Source organism: Lepisosteus platostomus, chromosome 8 (assembly GCF_059453375.1).
Source record: "Lepisosteus platostomus isolate fLepPlt1 chromosome 8, fLepPlt1.hap1, whole genome shotgun sequence".
Taxonomy (NCBI): domain Eukaryota; kingdom Metazoa; phylum Chordata; class Actinopteri; order Semionotiformes; family Lepisosteidae; genus Lepisosteus; species Lepisosteus platostomus.
In genome coordinates this window covers 693,052-712,561 of record NC_142618.1, presented here as the reverse complement: position 1 = coordinate 712,561, position 19,510 = coordinate 693,052, and the positions used below count along the sequence as shown (strand labels likewise).

General features: G+C 37.9%; 1 protein-coding gene across 4 annotated transcripts in view; it reads left to right on the top strand.

The window, feature by feature from the left end:
- Nucleotides 1-19,510, top strand: part of znf521 (zinc finger protein 521) — a 188,633-nt gene that overhangs the window by 31,276 nt on the left and 137,847 nt on the right. The gene's annotated exons all lie outside the window — the stretch shown is intronic.

Genomic DNA, 19,510 nt, shown 5'->3' with positions numbered 1-19,510 from the left:
ATAGAATTTCACCTTCAAGGTTGTCTAACTATGGACTCTGCCTACTACCAGTCTATTTGGTATTGGTTTGCCAGTGGAAAGTTGGGTTCACTGTAGGATGAGCAAACACCGTTGATATGTAACACACCAGCAAATGATTTAATGTGACCTCATTCTGACTAAAAGATAGGAAAAATAAGAAGAATTTACAACTCCATGTATCCAAATAACTCTTTTGTGCTTTCGATGATCCCCTTTTTTCCATGTAATAATAGTTTTATTGTTATTGGGTGCTGAAAATATTTTAGTTTTAAAAAATGTGGAGTGTATATGAGTATGAAATATGCTGCCTATTTTATATCAGATTCAGCATTTAAATGAAGTAAATTAGCAAGATGCATATCCTATCCATCTATTTTCTCAAAGAGCTGTACTGTACATTATCTTAGATTACCAGCTGGTGAAAAGATGCCTGTTGTGCTTAATACACATTGTCCTAGTTTGTTAAAAAACACCCAGACCACAGTTAGTAGATATTAAAAAAATGTGTTACATCAGTTCTGGCTCATCCTTGTTTCAAGATTGTGCATACCCTCCTTGCTCAGCTGTAGATTCCTTAATTGCCTACCTGTACTCTTAGATCTTCCTCTATGGGTCTCCCTGCAGTTCCTGATGTCAATTGGATATCTGTTGCAGGGGCTGCTTTTTTAATAACATTGCATTAGAGCTGTGGATTAGCTTGGCATCGGGAGCAGTCTTCAGAAATGTTTTAAGCAGTGGCTAAAGATTTACTTTTTGGCTTGTTTATGGGTAGTGTCATTGGCCTGGGCTGCAGACTACTGACTTACTAGTGCTGTTGTTAATGGTTTTAGTTTTTTTCTGTTATAGTTTATTGTTCATTTAATTTTGGTATTTTAATGTAATTTTACTTCTTTTCTAGCAGTTTTCGGGGATATCTTAAAATAAAGTTTATGAGTAAACATTTAATCAGTTTGCGAAATTAGCTAATTGCCTTGACAATAAAAAAGCACAGATTCAGAAAGATATTGCACAAAGATGTTCATTTGGTTTGAGGAAATAAGAATGGAAAGATGTTCTGTTTCAAGCTGTCAGTAGGTTGGCTTGTTTTGGTGTCATGGCTTGTTTGAATAAGGATTTTAAATAAATTCTTAAAAAGACAGAATATACAGTAATTTAACAGATTTATTCATTATGTATCAGTTTAAGGGCTATTTCATTATATGACAATAGATTGTTTTATTTAATTCCCCCTTAAGTATTAGTGCTTACTGTGCTGTAAATTTACAAACTATTTCTTTTTTCCCATGTTTCTCCTTCCTGCTTAATATTTGAGGTCTGGCTTCTCAGTGCCTGTTCAGGTATAGCTGAATGGATTAACTGGAGGTGCCAGAGTGAAAACACGATTAACAGTTGCTACTGTCAACATAGAAAAAATGTGTGTGTCTTTTTCACAGAAAATTTCTGCTGTAACAAGTGTGGCAAAAATGATCATCAGTGTGGGATAACCTTTCTCCTCTTTAAGTCTGTTGACATAAAACAAAAAGACATTCTGCCTAGAACTTAGGTCCTAAACCTCTTCTATGATGTTTCATTTTGTAATGAAATGGACCAGTTTAAGGCAAAAGTAAAGGAAAATATTGTGGGCAGGATATCAAGATGAACTGAGAATAAGCATAGAAGAACGAAGCTATACCTGTCTAACGGTTAAAAGGTTCTCAATTAAAATGGCAGAAGATTACTTGTTCGAAAACGTTGTACACCTTAACATACAGTACTATGAGGATACACATTATTCTTATGTTGTTTTAGAGGCTTCGTACAGTCCGTCAGGAGCTCCAGTTAAATAGTGATTCCAGTCTTGCTCTATTGGACATTAACTCAAGTGTTATCTGCTGTTTGCTGGGCACCTCTGAGCTGTGTTCTGTGTCATTGTGGCACCTGGACCCTTTGAGATGTTCTGTATGTGGAGCTTCCTCCTGGTTCCATATGGTGGGAAGCTGCAGCTGTGTTCATGTCTTCATCACGTCGTACTTCTGTGTGGCTTAAAGTGATTTTACTTGTGGAGTCCTTTGATATGAAACTCAGAGGAGGGGGGTATTCACTTATTGGGTAGCGATGGAATGTGACTCAGGAGGGTCTCAACAGGACGAAGAGTCCTGTGCAGAGAACTGTCGAAAAGCCAAATTCTCATACAGTGTCTAACCATGTCCGCCCTCATACTGTCCATTCTGTACTACAGTGTATACTATGGGTAAAAGACTAACGTAACCCTCTGTTATTTGAGCATTGAAGTATGAATGCATTGGCTTTAAATTGGTTAAGAAAATAACTATAACAAAATAATTTAATAAGTAAAAAGGGGGAATCAGATATTTAGAGTATTCAGCTAAAATAAAGAACATGAATCCCTCCCCCACGTCCAGTGGATACCTGCTGTTTCACTCTTTGCCTCTATGATTAACACACCTGCCCTCTAATGAAAAGGGCTCTGAAACTGTCGGTGACCCTGTACAGTCATCTCCAGTTTGTAGTTCTCCACATCTCCGACTCGGAACTGGGAGCCGTTCAAGTGGGTACTTGAGCAGGGCTCTCTCTCCAGCTAGATTCATCTCTCGATCCTAGTCTGGAGACTGTTGCACAGCTAATACAAAAGCTGTGCTTTCAACCCTCAGCTTGGATTCAGTAAGCCTGTTGACCAGACTGAGTTGCGAATACACGAATTTACAAATGTTAAATGTTGAGACCCTACTGTACTTGTTTTGCCTTTGATATATTAACTTTTGGAAAATTAAAATGAATATAAATGGGTCCTGCTAAGTAAGCACTGTGTCTGGCACCAGTGGAAACTATTACCATTAAAATTCAATACACTTTATGAACAGATATTTCACGAATGCTGTAATTGCACTTTATAATATTTAGTTCTTTCCAAATACTCATGCTATGTGTAAGGAAAGGTAACATCTTTTGACTATTTAATGCCATTGTTTAACAATTTAACACATTTTAATGCAAAACTGTATACAGACCTGTGTAGTTTAAGTACAGTATATCACAGGGTACCACTGAAACTGCAGGATAAGTCAAAGTGATGAGCTTGTACTCATTTGTTCAGTACAATGTACAATTTCCATTTATTGATGTTCTGAAAAATCAGACACATGATGGAATAAAGGTTTTAAAAACATGTCTTGAAATGAATTCACTGTTTATTGCAATGTGAATTCACTTGGAACATAAAAAAGCAACATAACTTATTTTCAGTCAATTTTGTATACGAGTTCCTCCCAGTCTGTCAAGGGTAACACCTTTTTATCCACTGTAGTTTTCAACACTGCAATGCACCAAGAAAAAGGATTGTATAGATTATCTCGTGTCCCCGATGCAATTGGTGCTATTGATTGCGCTAATGTGGGACTGTGGGCAGGCAAGTGCCTGGGAGAAGCTACTAGAAATCCCCGCTGGAGACTCTTCTGATACAGACAGGAGTGGGGTTTTGAAAAGGTAGCCAAGATGCTCAGCGCCTGTAGGATGCCTGTGGATCAAAATTTATTGTAGAGATCAGCATCCTGCTGTGAGGGATAAATCCCCCATGAGAAGAGGAAGTAAGTTCTTTCTTTGAATGCCCTTCTTAAATATTAACAGTTCCTTTGTTTCTGCCAAGGTGCCATTTAAAAATACATATATATATATATTGTTGTGTTCCTCAAGTACAACGTGTTATAGAAACATCTTGGATTCCACTGTGGAATGGATGTTTGACATCTTAACAGTGCTTAGAAAGGTGAAGACACAGATGGAGAAAAGCAAAAAAAAAAAGGTGAATTAGAGATGGTGAGGGGCTTTACCTAATCGAAAGGAACGTAAGATCGGTTTCAGATCAGGAGAGGCCAATTCGGCCCATTTAGCTAATTTGTTTAATAGTAGTAAGTGGATCCGAGCATTTCATCCAGTTGTTTCTTGAAAAAGCTTGTTCCATGCTCCTACAACCCTCTGTATAAAGAAGTGCCTCCCGTTCTCAGTTTTAAATGCATTTCCTGTCATTTCAACTCGTGTTTTCTGGCTTGTGGTTCACTGTTGAGTTTTTCTTGTAGTCTTCCCAGAAATTATTCAGTTCCTGAATTGATTTTTGTTGTAAAAATCACCTTTTATTATATTTCTTTCTGCTTTCTTTCCAACATTTTTAGGTAGATTTAATCCATGGCCATGCTTTTGTGAATAATACTTGCTGTTATTTTTGGATCAGTTTGGCTGATCTAGTGATTCTGGATTTTTAACTGTCCAGCTCCTAGTTTGGTCCACTTCCCTCAGTTGTGTCTGCAGTACTGCAGTTCAGTCACAGCCACAGTGCAGTATAATTTAATGCATGGTAGTGTTTTGCGTATAACAACTTTGCTGTATGTTAGCAGGCTTTTAAATAATTTGTTGTATTGATTCATATAGCTAAGTATACTTAGCATAAAGGATAAAGTGTACGGATTTTTGGGGTATTGATTTAGTGTTTCTGGCATCATTGTTTTTATTAATCATCCATGAAAGACGTGGTAAACCACCTCATTAATGATAGTTAATTAGGTACAGGAAATGGGATGATCTAAGCTGTTGAATGTCAAGCCTGTTAGAAATAAAGAAAGACAAACACAGAAAGGAACCAATATGTCCCACTAACTGTATAGTTCTCTTGACATGTCTGAGGCTAGACTGTCACTTCAGGTGGAGTCACCAACACGGGCATCATGTCCTCTTCAGGAATGATTCCAAGCTTTGTGTAGAGCACCCTGGTGAACTTCAGTGAATGTGTTCACAGAGAAAAGAGTGATACACTAGCCGATGCAAACATACAGTGATTTGTAAAACAGAAGTGCAGGATGGGGGAGGTTCAAGTATGATGGTCTGGGGGCCGATCAACCCCGTAGATAACAAGTGGTCATTAATATATTGAATTTACATTCTGTTTACAGTCACGTCTGTTCAATTAAAAGCCGGTGCACCTGGTACCATTTTGCATGTAATAACTTTGTGAATTTGTTGCCGTTGTAAGTGATAAGTATGTTTTGATGTTAAGTATATGAGCAGCATGAAATAAATCTATCAGACACACTAAAATAGATTTTTTTATAATGTGATATTATATATTCCATTCTATACAATGTTATCTGTGTACACTGTTGGGACATCATTTTGAAAGGGCTTTTCCCTTGAGCTCCACCTGTTTGTTTTGTGTGCTTAATTTAAAAATAAAGTCCAAATCTTCAGATAAGCTTCTGGACCTGTGATTTGAACCTGTTGTGTATTGACCTTTAAATAAGTGCCTTTTACTGTTGCTCTCCTTGATGTCTTGCTAAAATCCAGACAGGCTCCTTCACCTCAGATGTTTGCATGAAAAGTAAAAAGGTGAAATGATGCAATGCATAGCAGATTAAAGGTGCATTATTTTCACATGTGACTTCATGTTGGAAATGAGTTCAATATAATGAATTAATATAATAACTTGTACACCCTACATATGTTTGTTTTGTTCTGATCAAAAGCCACAGTTCGCACATTGGTGTCTCTTGCAGATGAAAAGTTACTTTAGTTATAACAGTAATTGAAACATCGAGTTAATTAACTACTGATCATTAGGCATTAAGAAATTTATAATGATACAAAACACATGTTAAGGTTATGAAGTTTATCACTCAGGAACACTTTGCTAAAATCAGCTTTTGACAGTAAGGCCATTATAAAAAAAATCACATTTCAATTTCCTCTGTAGCTTTTTCCCCCTTACGGGCTTGACAGTTTTTACTGGCATTGCTCAATCAGAGCGAGCTGTAAAAATGAGCACGGAAAACAAATGCATTTTTGGTGCAGGAACGTGATTTGCTTCCTGTCTACTGTAAAGGGTCAGGAATCTGGGAATGTTCTCCGGTGCCTGAAATAATAAAGGTACAAACTGCTGGCGGATTGCAGTGAATAATTGTGTCCCATGGTCTTTCATTCACTCACACTGAGCAGTTTTTCACTTGTTTTTACATTTTGAAATCTTTTGCCATGCTGAGTAAAGTTGGTGGTTAAAACTCACAGAACTATTTATATTTTTGTAGCAGTTCTTGTGAGGTAAAATGATAAAACCTGTATCTCTAACCTTTTCTTGAAGATGTATATCATGAGTAACACTTCAGTTGATTGTCTTTGTGTTGACTGGAGTTCAGCTGTGCCATTGTCGAAATGCCATGTCAGTGAAAGTGAACTGAACGCTGTGCAAAGTTCAGGGGACAGTTGCGGTCTGAAGCTCACCCAAGGCTTATGAATGATTTCCATGCTACAGTGAACTTGCAAACACACCCTCTTGTCATTCTAGAAGGAAATTGTGTTGTTCCTGCATTCATGGCATCACCCAAACACATCCCCTGTATTTTTACCAGTGCTGATAATGATAACATTAGTGAAAGTGGCATTATGAATTCTAAGCAGATGTACCCCACAGGACCTGGCTTCCTTTCCCTGAAGCTCCCTATCTTATATTAAGCACTGTATAAAGTATTTATTGCTCTTTTTGAGTGTGGCACAGCAGTTTCTAAAGAAAATTGGGGACTTCATTTCCATTGCTTGTAAAATGCAGTATTCGATGCTAAACTGAACAGCAATCTAGTGTTCTCTATTGTTTCCATTTCTGCTATTTTTTTTAGTTTTCAGAAATGAAACATCGGCATAATTCGTAGCTCCAGGCAGAATCCCATGCTGTGTTTTTAGTATTTATTCTGATAGCTGTATCCATATCCTTCTGCAGCGGGAGATCTGTGGGGCTGACCAACTCGCACGTTGCTCCCCATGGCAATTTAGTTACTAACCAAATAGGTTTCTCCCACCCACTAAACCGTTTGAATAATCCCTGGTGGGGAATCGAAATCACCACCTTCCAGTTGAAAGACTTCTGTGATTATCAGTATGCCATACCGCTAATATGGTTCCTTTTCATGTGATCTCATTTAGTCTAGTTACTGCACTAACAGACATTTCACTCAAGCTATTGCCTCTTTATTTTTTTTTATTTTTTGGTTCGTGAACTCACGCCTTCTTTAAAACTCTTTTTCTAAATTTTTTTAAATCGTCAAGTCTCTCGTGGTTATAATGCTGTGGCATCATACTCAGACTTGCTTTCCTCAGCACTGCCTTTTCAAGTCCTTTGTTCATATCCGAACAGGCTGTAATGCTTTGTGCTTTTCAGAGGAAAGCATAAGAATGTGATATTAAATCTTAATCAGTCTGCGTCTGCCCGTTTGAATTGCGGTACGTGTTAAGCTGGTGCTTTTCCCAGATTCATGCTAATGGAACTGGAAAACAATTTAATAATAGAAATCTTTCACTATTTCTTACACAAGTGACACTGACTTTGACATGGTGAAACCAGAAAAATCTTTTGCAGCTAATTCACTGTTATGAAAGCTGAAACTTTTCCAGTGAGGATGGGGATTTTTGCATAAGCAAGGACCCTAGGAAGGAAGCACTTACTCTTGTTTTTGGCCTAAATACTGTATATAACTTGAAGAGCACGTTAAGAAGATGTGTTTGCAGGTGTTTTTAGCATTCATTTGGATATGCTGAATGAGTAGTGACTGGATTTCATCTCACCTGTACGTTTTATAATCTGTGCCCATTCTGAAGCTCCTGAATATAGGAAGGCTAGTAATTAGAGATAACAGCTGTTTGCAGATGGAAAATGGCAGAGAGATGCCAGATGTTACATTTTGGGGGCTGCTTTGTAGAGAAGTCAAAAGTAGTAATTACAAATTAATTTGTAGACTGGTATTGCATCTATTGTAGGATGCTGCTGGGTGAAAATGGAGGCAGTTGTTAAGGGGGACAGTTGTAGAAATGCCGGTTTATCTCAAAAGACAGGGTTGAAGTCTGCCAGTAATTTATTTTCTTACCTTGTGTGGGGCTGCAGTGCTATTAATGCCAGTCAGGTTATGTGCATAGATTCAGGAAAATTCTTTATTCCTCATTGACTCCTGACAGTTATTGTACCTAGAAACTGGGTAACGTGTTCTGAAGTGAGCAATTATGGAAATGTTTACTTCACTGGCTGCATGTAAATGTGCACTGAGAATGTACTAGAATTCTTCCTTAGGGGTGTTTAATTCTCTTTAGGGCCACCGAAATCAAATGATTTCTTTTCTTTTCAAATGTTTTTTATTCTTTGAAAAGTGCTCGAATGCAGCTGAATAATGATGAATGTGTTGTGGAGAAACACCAGTACAATTAGGAAAACAAATCTTAAGGTGGAAACCTATTCAAATAAAGTGAAAGCATTTTTTTTCTGCCTTAGAAGATCTTTAACTGATCTTTAACTGTTTATTTTTGTAAGAAACTGCAGGAAAAACAAATGCAGTTATCCCTATTAGGTTTCTTTCCAATTTTGTTTTCTATTGGAGAGTTTATTCTTAAAATACTGGGTACAGTCTGTATTGAGTCAGATGACAGGCTTCAGTTCTTTGTGAAGAGGCACAGTAGTTTGTACCACAGGTCAAAGGTACAGGATACATTTTATGCTTCCTCTGCAGTCTTTATTATTTTCTGTATTGATCTCTGGCCAGTATATATTGATATTTTATAGTTTTCTGTACTATATAGATTATATACTGTTTGATTACACTGAAATCAAACGGCACAACAAATAAACTATAAGGGGTGAAAAAAATGTACGATTTCTGGGACAATAAAGGGAGATGGCTAATTGATTAAATAAGTATTTCCCTCAGTTGTTCACTGAGAACAAAGTCAACAGTTCATAATTAAAAATGTATTAACATAAAAGTGGCAGAAGTATTTCAGGTATAAGCACTCAAGATTAATATTCCCATTGCGCGATAACAATTGTACTTAAGGAAACAAGAGATGTTATTCATAAGCTACTGACACAACTCTTCCAGCAGTTGCTCAAGACAGGGGTGGTACCCACGGAGCAGAAAACTGCTAATGTATTGCCCATCCACACAAAGGGAGATAATACAAACCCAAAAAATTAAAGGCCGATATATTTCACCATGTTGATCTGGCGTCCCGTCCAGGGTCCACCCCCCTTGTGCTTGTTGCTTGCTGGGATAGGCTCTGGCTCCCCCGCGACCCTGAGTTGGATAAAGTGGTTAGTAAATAGGTGAATGTTTGACTTCAATTAAATGTTAGGTTATGGAAAGAATTATTAGAATTAAACTTGAGGATCAGCTATATGGAAATAGAATCCTAGGGTTAGTTTTGATTTTAGGAAAAGTCAGTCTTGCTTTACAGTAATGGACACACACAGAAGATGTCATAAGGTTTTGTGGCATTTCGATTTTCAGAAGGCTTTTGATAAAGTTGCTCAATAACGATTAATTTGTAAATTACAGGCTGTGTGCATGCTGGGAAATGTGTCTATTTAGATCAAGAATTACAGTAGTTATTAGAAAACGGAGTACAGATAAGAGGTAGATGTTCAGGTTGGGGTGAGACGATTGCTGTAGTACCACAAGGATCAATACTAGGACCACTGCACTTCCCAGTTTATATCAGTGATCAGGACTCTAGCATAGGTAATAAACTGATCATGTTTGCAGGTGATATCAAAACAGGATAATCAGCAAACATTATACACTCATCCCTCGTTAACAGACTACTAACGAGTACTTGCTAAAACGAGCGGTGCACATATCTGTGTATTTTTGTTAAATGAGTGAGCATGTTCCAAGCATGTGGGCCATTCTTTCATTTTTAGTTTTTGCTCCTCTCAGCTGCTGTTATCCTAACTGTCTTAATAGGAATTGTAAGTATCATACTAGTTGTATATATAATAATATATTGAATGCATAATGTGTAAAATTACTATTGATTCAAAAATGTTAACTTTTCCTACAATTAAATGTTTTATTTCGATTATGCACACTATGAATGAACAGTATTGATGGCATCCGACAGCTTGATGCTCTATCTTAACCTTACGGGTTTTATTCTGTCTTTTGAGTGCACAAGAGTTATCAGATAACATCATAAACAATTTTTGTTTAGTAAGACATTAAGATTAGTTTGTCGATTATTGTTCATGTGTGCTAAAGAGATCATGCAAATTTTATTTCTCCAAGTAACTGCTTCACAATACATTTAAACATAATAGCTTGGATAAAAAAGAAGTGTCAGTAACTTTTATTTGTCAGAACATAAACTTAGAAATGTATTATGTCAAACATGTTAGGCAGTACTTAAACACAAATGATTTGTTTCAACCTATGAGAACTTGGAGTACATCTGAGACTTTTACATGTACTGTATATTAATGGGAATGTGGTGTGGATTTGACAAGTTTTCACCTATGAGCAGACATTTTTGAACCAGTTGTGCTCCTATAGCGAGGGATGAGTGTAGATATCACCTCAAATCCGAGCAAACATGGCTAGATGATGTGCAAAATATTACATACAGTTGGCAAAAACATAAATACAGATACAAAATGGTTAATGCTGAGCTTGAAGAAGCTGTTTATGCCAAAGAATTAGGTGATCATGTTGACACATCATTTACACCTTCTAGACAAGGCAGGGGTTCAAACATCATGTTAGGGTATAAAAAATGCCCAATCTCTGATCTAAATCTATCAGTGGATAATAAACTAATAAGTATAGATTTCACATGTAAAAAGCTACCCGGTCATACTTTTTAACAGGACATAAGACCAACCTGACAATATTTTATTATTTTGTATGGCTAAAAATGTACAAAATTCACATTCTTTCTGATCTTTTCTGGTTTGGTTATTTGGTAAGAGAAAAAAAGTTATTAGTGATTAGAATAATTACATTTTAGCACATCTTCAGGCTGGGGGCAGTGGCTGAGCCAGCAGTTAACCTGGCCCAGTGCACCTCTATCGGGCTGGAAGTGTAGTCCATTTAGTACACTGGTCAGCAGTCCCCCCTCCTCCGCCTTAAGTATTAGCACTTTCTTAAGCATTTTTCTGTTTGGTGGAAATGCTGGAACACCTACTTAGGGAAAAAACAGCCCTTTAGTAGCACCTTTATTAGCGGATGATTTTTATTATAGTGTTATGTCAAAAATGTATTCAGATATTGCATACATCTCAAAATACAATAGTAAGTATGTTCACAACCTCTTAACTATTTTAATTTTCTTGACTGTATATTTGGATACATGTTCTTCATCCCTGAAAGACTTTTGATCTATTTACAGTAAAGCATGCTGTTTTTCAGCTATTCGCAGTTTTTAAAATAAACTATTAATTTGTGTAACATTATACTTCACTTTGTATCATGTTATGAGTATCACCCTAAGACTGTGTTTCCTAAAATACACCTACTCCAGCAACCTCCAAAAATAAAATTATGTTTCTGTACATGAATGTCCAAAAAATGTTCAGTCCTTCAGAGGTAGTACAAAATGTATCATCACCATTTTACAGTAACTGCGATTTACTGCACAGTTTTAATTTAGCATGGGCTGTTCAAGCAGTGGAGTTTGTGTAACCCAAAAGCAATCACATTTGTGAAAGACTTGGAAAAATGAGGTTTGGCTTCCCCCTTCTGAAATGGGCATGTTTGCATGGAAAATGAGTCACAGGAACAGGAACTGACCCAGTACTGTTACTTGGCTTTCATTCGAAGCTTAAGAGTCATTTTGCTCTTTTCTCTTTCTTTTGGCAGTGGGAAACCTGTTTCTGTGTTTTGTTTGTTTTCTCATTTGAAGTGGGGGCACCTGTGTGTGGTGGTGGGGAGGGCAGTCTCAGGGTCTTTGACATCCACTTTGCCTGTTGTTGCTGTTCCAGGTTTGATCACTCTGGAGGTGTACTCCAAGAGAAATGAAGCAGATCACATTAGCCAGGGAAATCTCTGCTAAAACTACGTTCCTTTGGCTCTATAGGTGTTTTGAGTAATGGAGACACTAATTGCACAGTGATACATTGTTCACATGCAGACATGCTTTGGTGGTAGATAATAGCTCTGTTTTCCATTTAAGAGAACTCCTTTAAAGGGTATAATGGAACTGTTTTGCATAGCTCACAATTTGTTTTGATGCATCATCAATATAGTGCAAAGAATGAAGACTGCATTCATAAAACATTTACCACCAGGCTAGGTTTACACCTTATATTTTTCCTAATAAGAAGGCAACACAAGGAGATGTCCAAATAAATTTTTCAGGGTGCTAATTAAAGACTCCCTATGGGCGGGTTATAAGTATGTTTCTTTGCATTTAGAAGTTTGTTTTTCCTCGATTAAGTGCAGTACCTTTAATGCATGATGGGAAAGTGATATTCTGAGATTTTTTAAGACCTTTGGAGTCTAACCAGATTGTTAGAAATGTCAAGTGAGTTACCCTCAGTCCGTTTCACATTATGGGGGATATTCTGTCCATAATGATGCAACAATATCTGTTATACTGATCCACTGTGTTGACTCAGGTTATGTAATGGATGATTGTCTGAAATGTAGTTTATGCTGGTGTTTCTCAGTGCCACTTGGTGGTCCTAAAGACCTTACAGATGGCCTTCAGGAAAATGGAAAAATCTTGCTGAGGAAGAAGGCTGAGTCATTTTTGTAAACTGATAACAGCCAAAGCTGGTGGTCTTCTCTGGGACAGAAGGGGCACAAAACGGTTTCTGTGAACTGTCACAGTAAACTGTCGTGCATCTACCTAAACTGTTACTATACAGATAATACTGAAATGATTAATGCCAACAGGACTTTTATTATACATATTAAAATAATCTATAAGATAGATGAGTTAAGAATCTGGACATTAGTTAAATAAATCAGAATGGCATACATTTTCCTGTGGTAATGCCCATCTACTGAGAAGGTAAATGCTCCCAGGGGAGAGAAAATGTATTTTCTGATTTAGAAGGTCATTACTAGGTTTTGTTGGCTGCATCTTATTGCAAATATAACAGTTGCTGTCAGAAAACATAGAACATGTTGTTTGCCCATTTCCTTCAGTTCAAAGAAGTGCAACTTTTGTGACCTTCATTGGGTAACACTGCAACATTGTTTTACTTCATAGTCATAAAGAACCAAATCGGAATTTGACAGCTGTACAAAGTCTTTTCCTTTTAGATCTCATGTGTTGTGTGTGAATTTATAATAACATTGTTCAAATTCAGACTGTTGGGCTTGACTCCTTAAAAAAAAGGGTAGCCGATAAAATAATAAAAAATAAATGAACGCAAGTAGCTTCTGCTTAATTTAGACAAGTTGAAATATTCTTCATCTATGTAAAATTATGAATTCAGAAATTAATGTTATCAGGGAAATGTCTTTGTGATTTTTATGAACAGGTACATGCTGAAAGGTAAGGAAAAGAAACAATGTTTTGGCTGTGGAGTCTTCTTCAGGTGTGAGCAAAAAAAAAAACATTTCCTCTTTCCACATACCCTGATTTTATTTTGAAGAACAAAAGACCTTATCAAGATAAAGATCTTGTCACCAAAAGTGTTATCTTTCATGGGTTCAGTCAGCTATTTTGCTCTTGGTTTGCCAGTTGCATCAAAAATCAGGTGATTGCACCAACCAAATTACAGAGGAACAGTTATCCAAATTCTAGGCAATTTTAACACATGCGGGATTCTGTGCCTGGATGCTTTTACTGCTTAGTAAGAAAAAAGTATGCCTGCATGGGCATAGACAGAATAGGAGGTAATTTACTTTCCAAACATTCAAGGTTTTCACCTAAGGCAACTTGGGCTCACATCTGGCAGGTCAGGAGTGAAGAGTCTGGTGGTAGTATTCAAGACCCTGGTGGGCATTAACTCACATTCCAAAAGCCAAAAGAGCCAGATTCAGCACATTCTCATTCAGCTCCACAGAAATGTAGATAGAAGAGTCTAAGTTCTGTTTTCTTTTCCTTTCAGGTCAAGGCTGATGTGGGGTTATAGAACAGGTGAACTGCCTTTTTGGTAACAGGGTATTGTAGCTTTGTATCACCTTGTTCTTCACCTCTTAAGAGGAGCAGGAAGAGAGAAATGTTGGCTTAAATGTAAGATATACATATGCCATGGGGCAAAATTATGACAGAATTGCCTTACACAAACGGTTATTATCCCTGACAAAAGAAAGCACAATGACAGTTTTATTTTGTGTTTTACCTGGGTGAAAACCTGGGAACTGCTTCTGCTTCATGGAGTAAACTTCTCTCTCTCAGTCATAAGGCTGCAGACAGCTTTTAGAACTTCAACCAACTGAGGCCAGAAACCCTTCTTGAAACGGCAAATAAACTCTCAGCTTGTCCAGACTACCGTGTGTCAGCTGCAGTAATACTGGTAGCTATACAAACAAAAGGGGCCAGAGCAGAAGGGGGAAGAGCATTAACAGTGAACATGGACTGCAGTGCTCCGCTGGTTGTCCTCATCCCGTGACCTGCGGTTAGTTCAGAATCCTCAAGGGCATTGACAGAGTCCTCCCTTGACAAAGGACTTCTTCAGAACGTCTTTACCCAAAGGGTTATGGGAGGGGGGAACAAGCTACCCAGCCAATGTTGTTGGAAGCTGATACCCTGGCTTCTTTCAAAAAGTGACTGGGTGAGCTCCTTTGGCCAACTACTGTAACTACTAACCTCCAGACTGAGTCGATGGGCTGAACATGGCCCCCTGCCATGTGTTACCTGTCTTATGTTATTATTGAATACTTTCCATCAAACCGCAACAGTGCGATCTTTCTTTTCAGGAGGGGAACGGAAATCTTAGCATCCCTTCACAGGCTTACTATACCCACACATTTACCCACACTGTAGAGCGCTTTGAGAAGCCACCTTTGAAGGAGCTCTATATACAGGTAGCAGTATACTGTATATCTCTTGTTGTGTGTATAGGTAAACTGGTGGCACTGGTTGTCCTCACTCTAGGTAGGGAAAGTGGCTAATGAGGTGGGTTAGTGGTCATCTAGTGGCTACAGAGCATGAGGTAGGTCCGAGGTAGGATTTCTTGTAAACAACACAGCCTTTAGATTGATACTTAGATACTTTATTGATCCCGTGAGGGAAATTGCAGAAATTACAGAAATTCTACAAATGATGTAGAAAACACTGCAAAAATAGCAAAAAGAGGTTATTTAGCAATGTTTCATTAAAATATTGTTAGTTAGACTCCAAGTTATACATATGCCCATACATTATGGTGCTGAATTTTAAACACACTATACAAGATTGACAACCAGAAAAAAAATTAAATGTAAAGTGTCTTACAACTCTAAAATACCCAGTCATGCTATATGGGATACATGTTTCTCTAATGCTGAGTTTTAATGATAGCATTATGAGTTCCATGCTGCAAAGACAGAATAGTGAAGCTGTGCCCTGAAAATTCATTGGAATTGTAAATAAGCAATTTTTTTGTTGTGTACAAAACACAAAAAATGTGTCCTATCTTATTTACAAACCTCTACACACAAATATCTGACAAACAATTTTTCTGCTGTTTTGTTCGCCTATTTAGTAGGAAGTTTCTTGTCTTTGATTTAGGAAGATATGTTTCTTACAGAAGAACTCCCTAATGTCAGTTTGTCATTAATCATTTCTTTACACCAACAAATGGCAGAAATCCTACGATCAAATTAATCAATATCTTCTTTTGTGCATGCAGAGCCAAGCCATATTACATTGAGCATGTCCAAGTGAACTGGAATGGTGCATTTTGCTAGCTGTTCTGCCTCATAACCTGTGAGATACAGCTGTTTGTGCCTCTTGTGCTCTGCTTGGTCTGCTACATATTACTATATATGTATATCATGGTATGACAGTGGTCTGTGTATTTTTTTATCTATATGAAAAACAACTTTATTGTTGCAAGTAGCATAGAAGAAAAGTGATTTTATATGCTGAACCATGTTTCCTGAACTAAATTGAAATGAGTGACCTTTTGCTTAATTTCAAAATCTGTGCGTTCTTGGTTTTATCCATTTAATTTAAAACAAACCAAAGGAAAGCAGTTTAGTTGCTATGGATATTGTTTTTGCTGTTCAGAAAGACTGAACTTACAAATTCCCTGTAGATTTTATTTCTTAACACTCTGGAACTCTGCCTTAAAATTGTCTGACATCTGATTTGGTCTTGATGTGACACACCAGCATCTTTGTGTGACAACTGCAGGACCAAACACACACACAAACTGCATATTTAGATTTCTGTGTATTTAGATTTTCCATTTTTAAATGTTTCTAAAGATACAATAAAAGGGTTAAGCCGCTTAGAAATTAAGTGGGAGTAAATTGTCTCTTAAGTGACTGTTGCTGTAGTTCTACCAAAGTTTTCAGGATTTAGGCAAAATAGATTGATTAAGAAGCCTAATTAAATAACAATACCTGATCATTGATTCTGACATGGTTAAAATAAATTGCTTTAGGGTGGCACAAATTTGCTTAATTTGCATTACCCTGTGAGCAAATAGATACTCAGAATAAAGATTTAAAAAAGGTGGAATTAAATTAAGTAACAAAGTTATAAAAGGGCAAGTGGCATGGAGGCTAGCAGAGCTTCCTCAGATCTCTTGGCCTGCTGAGAGGGGTTTGTGTTGTCCTCTCGTGTCTGTGTGTGTTCCTTTCTCATCTTCCAAAGGACATGCTGGATAAGATAATTGACATTTCCAAATTGTCCTTGATGTGTGAGAGACAAGTTCATAGCGTTTGCTGAATGGTCTGAGCAAAACTGTAAGAACATGCACCGTGCAACTGATGTTCACCAAGTAAGTGCTAAGGTACATGTGCTTCTGAAACGGTGCACCTACATCCTATGTAACATCCTAGCTACAGTTTGTAATGGATGTGAGCATGACTCGTATGTTCAGTAAATCTAAAAATAACAGTATTTATACGTCGTAATCACCCTGGGAACACTTATGTATTGGAAGTATACACTACATTTTCATATTTGTTCAATATTTTTTGTAAAAGATGTTTAGAACTGTATTTATCCTTGGATAAGTTTCGTTTACTCAAATATTTAAATGTATTTATTTAAATCAATTATTTAATTTAAGGAAAATAATTCATTTGTAAGATAGGATTGTTAAAATGTATTACATGCAATTTCCACTTAACTGTAACCAAAAATAGTGTCCCATAAAAATGGAATACACTGCAAGCTTATAACCAAAATTACTTTTTAATTGTGGAAAAATGTTATTGTGGTAAATGTTTAGTAAATCCTGCTTATTTGTATGTGACACAAATATGGGGAATCTCTTGATAAAGTATAATTAGATTAAGAAGCTTTTGACAATGGTTATGAAGCATAAACATGTACAGTGAAAGAGCAAGAAAATATATTAGTTCTTAAAGTCAATAGTAGAATTTAGTCTCCTGGAATTATGACTTTATTTAGCTTTATCCGTTGTGGCTTACAGTATATTTAAAGTATTTTAATGAATTGTTGGTAATCTGTATCAAATATAAAACAACAACAAAATACAAGAAAAGGGACATAAAATGTTATACAAGTAAAACAGTCCAATACAGTAAAAGAAAATGGAGCAGCAGAATCAAAATTACAGTAAAATGCAATGTAACAGCAAATGTGTTTTATGATTTGTTCCTAAAAAGGATCATAGCATCTGTAATTGTAGCCAATATCAATTAAATATTTTTTTCTTGTGTGGATTTTGTTTTCGCTTTACCTGCTGCAGATTTTTGGCACCGAAGCCTTGCTGGTATTGGTTTTGTTTTGACTGGGAAATAATATGTAGGATATTTTTTGGCTTTTTTTCTTGAAGGCCTTCACCTCTGCAACACAGTTTCAGCTTCCACTTGTCATAAATTGCACATTATTCTCCTTCCATACAGCATGGCTAAAGTGTGTGCCAAGCTGATATGGGCAGAGATACATGTGCAAGTCTCTGTGTGTGGAGTTAAGTGTATGACACATATATTGTGTTTCAGACAGAATATCATTTGCTTTTTAGTATGAAATAGTAGAATATCATGACAGCAACTAATAATTTATTCATAATATTGGCTGATATTTTTTTTTCAGACTTGGTCCTTATGGAGTGCTATAATAGTGCTGATCAGGATAGCTGTTCAATTAATTTGTTTATTTACTGAAATGGAATTGGTTTCCTTACTCATTTGCTTTATTTTTAATGCCATTCAGTATATTTCTATAATTACGGTAGTTTTAATTAATGTGATTGTACATCACAGGTATTACATTCCCGATCTGGACCTGACAGTTCCTACAGATTGTGGGTCAGGGAGGGACAGCAGGTAGAGTACCCCTCTGTTTCCTCTTCATGGCCAAAGAAGAAAGCACAGGAGCTGGGACACAGCCAGTGCCGAACAGTTTCGGCCACTGTGACTAGGGCTTATTTTTCTGTGGGTTTTTGACTTCCTATGTTGCTTCCTTTGTCAGCAGTATTGGATTTCTAAAATTATGCTTTGGGGAATTCAGCGGTTCTGCAAAGTCACGGGACGTAGTCAAGTCCAGGTATATGGAAACGCACATGGCTTGTGTTGGGGTCCTCCGCCACGGTGGCTTGTCTAAGCAAGGGGGTTGCTGGGCCCTGGAGGCTCAGTCTTGATCCTGTTAGCAAGGCCGTGGTCGTCCTCCATTCCTCCTTCCTCAGACGGGCACTGTAGCTCGGTCCTCCCCTCGTCGTTATTGTGCATTCCGGCAGGCTTCTCTCTCCTTTTCCGCCCCTGACTCCCGCTCTGCGTGCGGGCTGCTGTTTCCCCCTCCGCTCCCACCCTCCCCTGCCCCTCTCGCCGCTGCCTGCGCCGCTGCGGCCCCCCGGCCCCCCGGCCGCCGGAGCTCGTCAGTATTCCGCTCCTGCCTTTCGGGAAGTGATTTTGCCCAGACACGTCTGGCTCAGGGTGAAGTGCCCTCCCCCGAGAGCGCGCACTGCAGCCCCAGGTCGCCAGCACCATGAATACATTATCGTCCCGATTTCCATCCTGTTGCCACGGCAGCACTTTTGGAGCCGCTGGGTTATTAAGTCGTACATCACTAATACCCTGATACGAGCAGAACTTGGATTTAATGTTGGCCTTTGATCAGATTATCAAAGCCTTCCTTTGCTTGTTACACCTTCTGTCCACCCTCCCTCGTGTCCCCACCCCCCCCCCTGACAAACTTTACCCCCTGCCACCCCGCCATTGCTGCAGCTCAAGGGGGCTGTCACCGGATTTGAATATCTCAGTCGGGCCCCTCTGATACACTCAATTGCTTCAACCCTTCATTTGTGAGGGCAGGCCCCTTTGTCCTCTTTTTTTTTCCTTAGAAACATATCTCTGTACAGGTATAAAAAAAAATGAAATAACCTGTCAAGGTTTTCTTTTTTCCCCCCACAAAGGAAGTAAGTTTCTTACCTTGTCCTCGGGTGATGTATAAAAACACGGTGCTTCAGGTAGAAGATGAAGGGTAAACTGATGTCCCCCTAAATGGCCAGTCTTGTGTATGCACCTAACACTTCACTGAGCAATCTGTCAACATGTCAGCAACACATGTTTTGTAAAAAGCCTCCAGTGGGAGCAAAGGCTCCTGCCAGGGCTTAGGAAAT